Genomic DNA, 7931 nt, shown 5'->3' on the forward strand with positions numbered 1-7931 from the left:
GATAGACAGAGAGACAGTGAGAAAGAAAGTGAGAAATCACCCACGGGGTGTGGGGGTGGGGGTGGCCATACCATGATCCCTTCTTTTCCATTCTCTTCCTAGGATTTTGGGCACACACAAACATGAACCTAGAATGAATTTCAAGCAGCCAGATCCGTGACTCAAGTCACAGTCAGCCATGTGGAAGTCCAGTGCTTTAATCACCATGCCACCTGCAGGCCCCAACCTCTGGCCATTTTAAAACAGGTTATTTAGCTTTTTTTTTTTTTGCCCCTAACAATTGAGTTGAAGGAGTCCCTTACACATATTGGATTTTAATCACTATGACATATATGGCTTACAAATATTTTCTCCCATTCTATGGGCTTCCTTTTCATTTGGTTGACTACTTTCCTTTGATCTTCTCACTTGGTTATATTTTAGGGCTTCAATACTGTCAGGACTTATTTGCAGAAAATGAAAACCATTTTCAGGAAAAAAGAGTTTTACAAAGAGATTTGCAAGAGAAGAGTATAGAGAAACATAGCATGAGAACAAATAAAGAGGCATGACATTAGTAGGACACAGATATGATTTATTACCTGTTGATGACATGTATAGTATTCTCAATTGGACTGGTCTGAGAAGTATTTCATGTCAGGTAAAGTCTTTTTACAAGCAAAATGAGAAATAGTGATTGACTGGCTAAAAAAAAATAATTGGAATGATAATAATAATGATGATAAGAGAAAAACAATGAAAAGATATTGAATGATGAAGTGGGGATTTTAATGTCTGTATTGACATGCATGGCATTCCCTCTGGAAAAAGCAATGTAATACACTGTAAAGTTATATGTGATTCAATGTAATATAAACAAGATTATGATGATAACAAATTTTAAAAAACATTAAAAAAAGAGATTTGGGTGCACTCTATCTATTGGTAGAGGAGCAGGCTCTGTGCTAGAGTTTGGAGAATAACCCACTTAAAATCACTTCAGAACAGATCTGTCAGAGGAACTACTGCCTTGACCACAATAAGGAAACAGGGCAATTACGAAGTCATTACTGATAATTTGACTTCAGGACCATCATCTTAGCTGTGCTCCAAACCCTACCTCTCAACAGCTAAAACTCAGTCTTTACACACAGAATTCCACATCAGGAAAACTCAGCACTTACTGTTTCCCAGAAGTCGCAGTAGAAAAAAATATTGAAATATGTCTCTAACTTTATGCAAGTATATATATGATTGACCACATTTAGTCGCAGCTGGGCCTTAAATCAAGGGAGTTCAGGAAATAAAAATTTTAGCATTCTAGTAAAGTTTACTAGGGAGGAAGGCATATTAGAAGAGCATTTTTCAGATTTTATATTGCAAATTACTTGTGGGTCATTACTTCAATTTATTTAATGGACCATGAAATCAGATGATATTTAATGAAATGGAATAGAATAGGATAGAATATATCATTGTATACTATGGGACAGAAGAATTGTTTTGTAAAGCTTTTTTGTTTCAGATAAGTGTGTAACTACCTAGATAATGATATAAAATGATCATATGGACAATATAGAATAGGGCCAAAGAAACAGTTTGATATTCAGTGCCCTAGATGGAGGGTAGAATGAATTTGAACACCAATCCACCAATATCCAACATAAATCCTGTGAAGATAAGTCTATATCTAAATCAACTATGTAAGTTTTCTATGGCTGTTGTAACAAAGTCACAAACCTGGTGGCTTAAAAACAACACAAATTTATCATGTACAGATCTTTAGTTAAAAAGTTCAAAATGGGTCTCATTGGGCTAAAATAAAATGCTACCATTCCTTTCTGGAGACTCTAGGGGAAAATCCAGGTCATTTCCCTTTTAAGTTTCTAAAGGTTGTAAACATTCCTCCACTCAAGGTCTTTTTTCCATCTTGTAAACCAGCAATACTGGATCAAGTCTTTCTTAACTTATTATGTCTCTGGTTCTCTTCTACCTCTGTTTCTCACTTTTTAGGACTCTTGGGATTACACTGGGCCCTAGTGGAAAATAATCTCCTTACTATAAAGACAGCTGATTAACAGCCTCAACTCCCCTTAGTCAGAGCATTAGGGACACAAACATCTTTGGCGAGAGGGAAAATTTTCCATGCACCACACTAACCAAACAAATTTAAAGAGCAGTGGAAAACCTATATGTCTTGTGAAATAGGGAGGAAGGGGAATACTGAACTTACAATGTAAATCTCTCTTGCCTCTACAGCTTCCAGAATTGGGCTAGAGGAGGAAAATGGATGATATTTTAGAAGAAAATGCATAAAAAATAAAAGATATTTTCTATTAGTCTTCTCATTTTAGGATGCTTTCTCTGTTGGTTCCTTTTTTCCCTTCTATGAATAATACTGAAATAGCTAGTTATTGTTTCCTTTTCCTCTCCCTGAGCATCAGATTTGAAATTTCATCTTACTTCAGATTAATACCAGTAATTCCATCAGTGAGTACATCCAATATTTTATACATGTATCCCCTTTGTCTTCTACCGTTTTTTAGAGTTGCACCATACCTACCTTGTCAATCCATTGCCATTACATTCCATAATGTTTCCCTTATCTCCATCTTTTAATCTGTTTTACAATTAAATTTACATTCAGAGCTCAGAGATAAATATCTGGTCAATAGCTTGGAGAAATAAGAAAATATGGTTCAATGTGACCAAAGAATCAGAATAAATGATGATTTAAGATTGTTAGTCACTTTGTTGTCTGAAGATTTTTCAGGAAAGGATGTTTGAAACAACATTTCCTGGGTTCCTACATGTTCACAGGAATATCTATACCTTTTATTATTGATGGTCGGTTTGATAGAATATAAAACCAAATTTACATTTCTCCTACAGTATATGTCACTATCTTGACATAAAGCATTGCTATTAGAAGTTTATATTATTTATTTTTTATTTATATTTAATCACTTTACAGTGTACAATATGGTTTTCCTAGCATGAATATCGTGCATACTAGTCAAGTCAAAGACATCACCATATGCATTATCATCAATAGCTAAGTTTTCACTTTTGTGTCTCTTAAATATTTTGCTTGTTTTTTTTCCCTGATAATCTCCTTCCCACCCCTTATTATTCCACCCTCTTCTATACTGTCTCTAGTATCTACTAGTATCTACAATTGCCCTCCGTACTATTACACTATTATATTTCAGTTTTTACTGTAGAGTGCAGACATTTTACTGTAAAGTGTATACATACATACATACACACACACACACATGTATTCTTTTCATTAAAGATTATTTGTTTTAATTTTACTATTTTTATTTTTTAATTTGACCAGAGAGACAGAGAAGGAAAGTGAGAAAGCAAGCTGCCAGGCTTGGGACTCAGACCACAGTCAGCCATGTGGGAATCTAGTGAGTAACTTAACCACCATGCCACCTGCTGGCTTCCAGTATATAGTACATGTTAAGCAGAGACATACACTGCCCATCTTTCATAGTCTAGCTTACTTTGCTTAGCATTAAATCGTCCATATTAATTCACTCTGTATCAAATGTCAGGGTCTCATTTCATTTTTGGTTTATTTAATTTTATTTATTTATAATAATTATTTTTAAATTTACTATAGGGCACATACACTCACCAGAGATAGAGAGAAAGAGAGAGGGAAAGTAAGAAAGCAATCCACCAGGTCTGGGACTAAAACCATTGTTAGCCATATGGGAGTCCAGCATCTTAACTACCACATGACCTGCTGGCCTCCAGGGTTTATTGTTTTTTTTATGACTGACTGAGTATACATTTTTTTCAATCCACTCAGCTGTTCTTGGACATTCTGGTTTATTCCATGTCATAGTTACTGTGAATAATGCTACAAAAGATGTGTTTTTACAATTGAGGGTTATCCTATTCTTGGGGTAGATACCTAACAGTGGAATTACTGGGCCTTAAGGTAGTTCTATTCATGGGTTTCTGAGGACCTCCATGTTGTTCTCCATGGTGACTGTACTAATTTACATTCCCACCAACACTGTAGGAAGACTCCCTTTTCACCACAGCCTGCTGAGCACTATCAGTCTATTTTTCTTTAGTCTCAGTCATTCTAACCGAGGTCAAGTAGTATCTCACTGTGTTTTTAAAAAAGTCATTTTAACTATGACTTTTTCTTCTTAAAAGTGACCTGAATGTTTCATCTGGAAACTGAGTATTTATTTTTCTTGTTAATCCAGTGTAATTTTAGAATATGTGTCAGTATTAACTATTCTGGGACAATTTTTCCATGAACACAGTGAAGGTTAGAGATTTATTTAAAGAAACTGTCTTCAAAATGTAGTATTTATTTACTTACTTATTTATTTATTTATTTATTTTGGGGAGATAATTTTTGCTATAGTACAAACACACTCACAGGAGAGACAGAGAGCAAGAAATCACCCCGCCTTCCCCAGGACGGATGGTCATGCTCTAATCCCTTCTCCATTCTTCTCTCAGGGTTTTGGGCACATATGCACATGCGCAGCATGTGGGAGTCTAGCACCTTAACCACTTCACCACCTGCTGACCTCAATAGCTTTTAGTATCATATTGCTACATCATTTTGTTTTTGTGGGAGGGATATATGTATACTATTTTTGTTAACCTTATATACCTGTAATTTTCTCTGAGTTTTTTTTACTTTTGTTTTTATGCATTTTATATTTTATTTTCCTCTTATTGATCATCTATTATAACCATCTCTTATGGGAATCAAATTCTTCTCATGAGAGCTAGAACTCATCCCATTTTGCAACAGCTTTAATCTGTTCATGAGGGCAATACTTCTATGATCTAAATACTCCCACTAGTTCTTACTTTCCTCCTCCTCAGAGGTTTTTGCCTTAGGACACGTGCAGTCAGAGGAGGGAGAAAGAGACAGAGACAGTGAGAGAGAAAGTGAGAAATCATCCCCCAGAGGTATGGCCATTTCACAGTTCCTTCTCCCCCATTCTCCTCCTGGGATCTTGGGCATGTGCATACATATACCCCACATGAGTTTCAAGCCACCAGGTCCAGGACTCGAACTACAGTCAGCCATGTGGAAATCCAGCAACATAACCACTATGCCATCTGCTGGTCCCTATGTCTCACTTTTTAAAGGTCTGACCACCTTCAAGAGCCATTACACTGAAGATTAAATTCAAAAACATAAACCTCTGAAGAACAAATCTTTATATAAACCATAGCAGGTGTTTTTGAGAGTTCATAAGATCCACAATGTGGGCAAGCAGGTGGCATGGTAGTTAGGGTGCTAGGCCCCCATGTAGCAGAACACAGTTCAAGTCCCAGAGTTGGTGGTTTACTTTCTCACTTTCTCCATCTCTCTTTTTCTGTCTCTCTCTGCTCAAACTAAAATAATAATAATAATGATAAATAAAATTAAATAAATGATTCTTTAAAAACAAAAAGATCCAGAATGTTCCACAACTATGTAGCCTTACTACAATTTTCTCACACTCTCCGGGGGCATGAATACTGCCAAGACCTATCCAAGAAAGAAAGAAAAAAAGAGAAAAAGATAGGTATAGTCACAGTGGTACAGGTGGTAGGGCACTGTCGCATGAAGCTGGATCCTCACAACAAGCTGAATTCAGATCCTGAGTTTATCTGAACACTCCATGATCCTGACTGATTGGAGGGTAAGGAGTGGAGGTGGGGAATCACAGCTTGGTTAAGACCCTGTCAAGATATATGTTCCTGTCTTTCATTCCTTCTCTCTCTCAAGAAGAAAAGAAAATAAACTTTTAAAAAAATGTGAAATACAGAATTGCCATATGATTCAAGCAATTCCACTTCTAAGAATTGAAAGCAGTATCTCAAAGAGGCATTTACATACTCGTGTTTATAGCAGTATTATTCATAATAGCAAAAAGTGGAAGCAATCTTAAGTGTCTATCAATAGGTGAACGGATAAGTGAAATGCAGTACATACATATAATGGGATATTATTCAACCTTAAAAGGGAAGGGAATTCTGACAATTGCTACAACATGAATGAGTTTCTAGGACATCACACAGCATAAAATAAACCAGTCACAAAAAAGATAAATATGACTATCCCACTTATATGAGGTATTTACAGTAGTCAAATTAATAATTACAAAGTATAATGGGGGTTGTTAGGTCCTGGGGAAAAAGGGAAATGGGGAGTTAGTGTTTAAAGGTCATAGAGTTTCAGTTTTTTGTTTTTGTGGTTTTTTTTTTTTTGAGAGAGATTTTCGCTATAGGGCGCGTGCGCTCACCAGACAGACAGAGAGAGACATAGAGACAGAAAGCAAGAAATCACCCCCCAGGGGGGATGGTCACACCACAATCCCTTCTCCTCCATTCTCCTCTCGGGATCTTGGGCATGCACGCACATGCACCCGGCGTGAGTTTTAAGCCACCGGGTCTGGGACACAAACCGCGGTTGACTACATGGGAGTCCAGCGACATAGCCATTATGCTAACTGCTGGTTCCCATAGAGTTTCAGTTTTTTAAGAAAAAATGAGTTCTGGAACTCCATTACACAACAATGTGAATATATTAAATATCATTAAACTATGCTCTTAGAAATGGTTAAGATAGTAAATTTAATGTTATGTGTATTTTCCACAATTTAACAAAGTCTTAATTTTTTTTCCAAATATCTCAGAGCTGGGATGTCCTCCAGTGTTCTGTCTCTCAGTGAGCAGCACCATCATTTATACGCCAGCTCAAGTCAGGGAGGGATCGTGGAGTCATTCCTGGCTCTTCTACTTCACACCCAATCCACCACCCAGTCCTGAAATTCCAGGTAGCTCCTAAATCTGCCCACTTCTCTCCATGACACTTCGTTCATGTTAGTTCTCTTCCCTGTAGTACTTGTCTCCTTTCCAAAAATGTTCATACTAATTTAATCACAATACTTCAAAGTGCACTACAACAGACAATGGACCACATTGCTTCTTTAGGAAAGTTCAACCTCTTATCAGGATTTATAGACAAGACCTACATGATGTGGTCACTGCTTATCTCCCCAGCTACATTTCTCACCATTCCATTGATCCTCACTTCTCTTGGCCCAGTCATATTGCAAATACCAAGTGTATCAGGAGCTCATGGTTTTGAAAGATAGATATTCATATAACTCAAGGCTTTCACTCTTTTACCCTCTTGCACAACTCAGATTTAATTGTGATTAAATGCTTTTTGATTTATGATACAAAGTCCTCAGCCATGATTCACCAGGACTAGCAACTACATTAATATCAAGAAAGAAGCCATAATGGGTTTTAACAATATGATTCACCAGAAAAATAGAATATATTTGGGGCTCTGAAATGTTCATCTTTTTGAAATGCACTAATAAAGATAATCTGATAAATCAGACATTCCAATCACATTTTTCCATAGTCTATTCTCTTGTGTTTTCTATTGGCTTTGATTCTATTTATGTACTATTAATTTTAAAATAATAAAAATCCCATCCCTATGCTCAATGCCATATTACTTTACCTCAGATAGTTTTTTTGCAATTTCATGTTATTTTGTTAGATTTTTTTTTTCTTCTTTCATTGTCTTTCCATTAATCTCTAAATCCTTCTTTGAGTACTGATGCCTCAAGCTTAATGTGCCTCCCTGAGGATACCAAGGGAATTGGATTTCTTGGTATTTTTCTTCCTCCTCTGTACTATAGATGCTATACTTTGTTTTTTGCAAGAGAAACAAAAGGAGGAAGTACATCAGGCAAATTAGGGAAAATTGCTTAAAATCACCGGGCAAAACAGAAATTTCTAAATTCAATAGTAAACAATGGGTTTACATACAGTTTCATTTTCTTTCAGGAGGACTCTTGTGGAAGCTGACAGTTTATATTCAAACTCCCACTCTTTCTCCCCAACCCCCATTCTTTTTTTTTTTTTTTTTTTTTTTTAGTGGGTTTCATTTT

Source organism: Tupaia chinensis, unplaced genomic scaffold (assembly GCF_000334495.1).
Source record: "Tupaia chinensis unplaced genomic scaffold, TupChi_1.0 Scaffold000350_1, whole genome shotgun sequence".
In the NCBI taxonomy this organism is placed as follows: domain Eukaryota; kingdom Metazoa; phylum Chordata; class Mammalia; order Scandentia; family Tupaiidae; genus Tupaia; species Tupaia belangeri.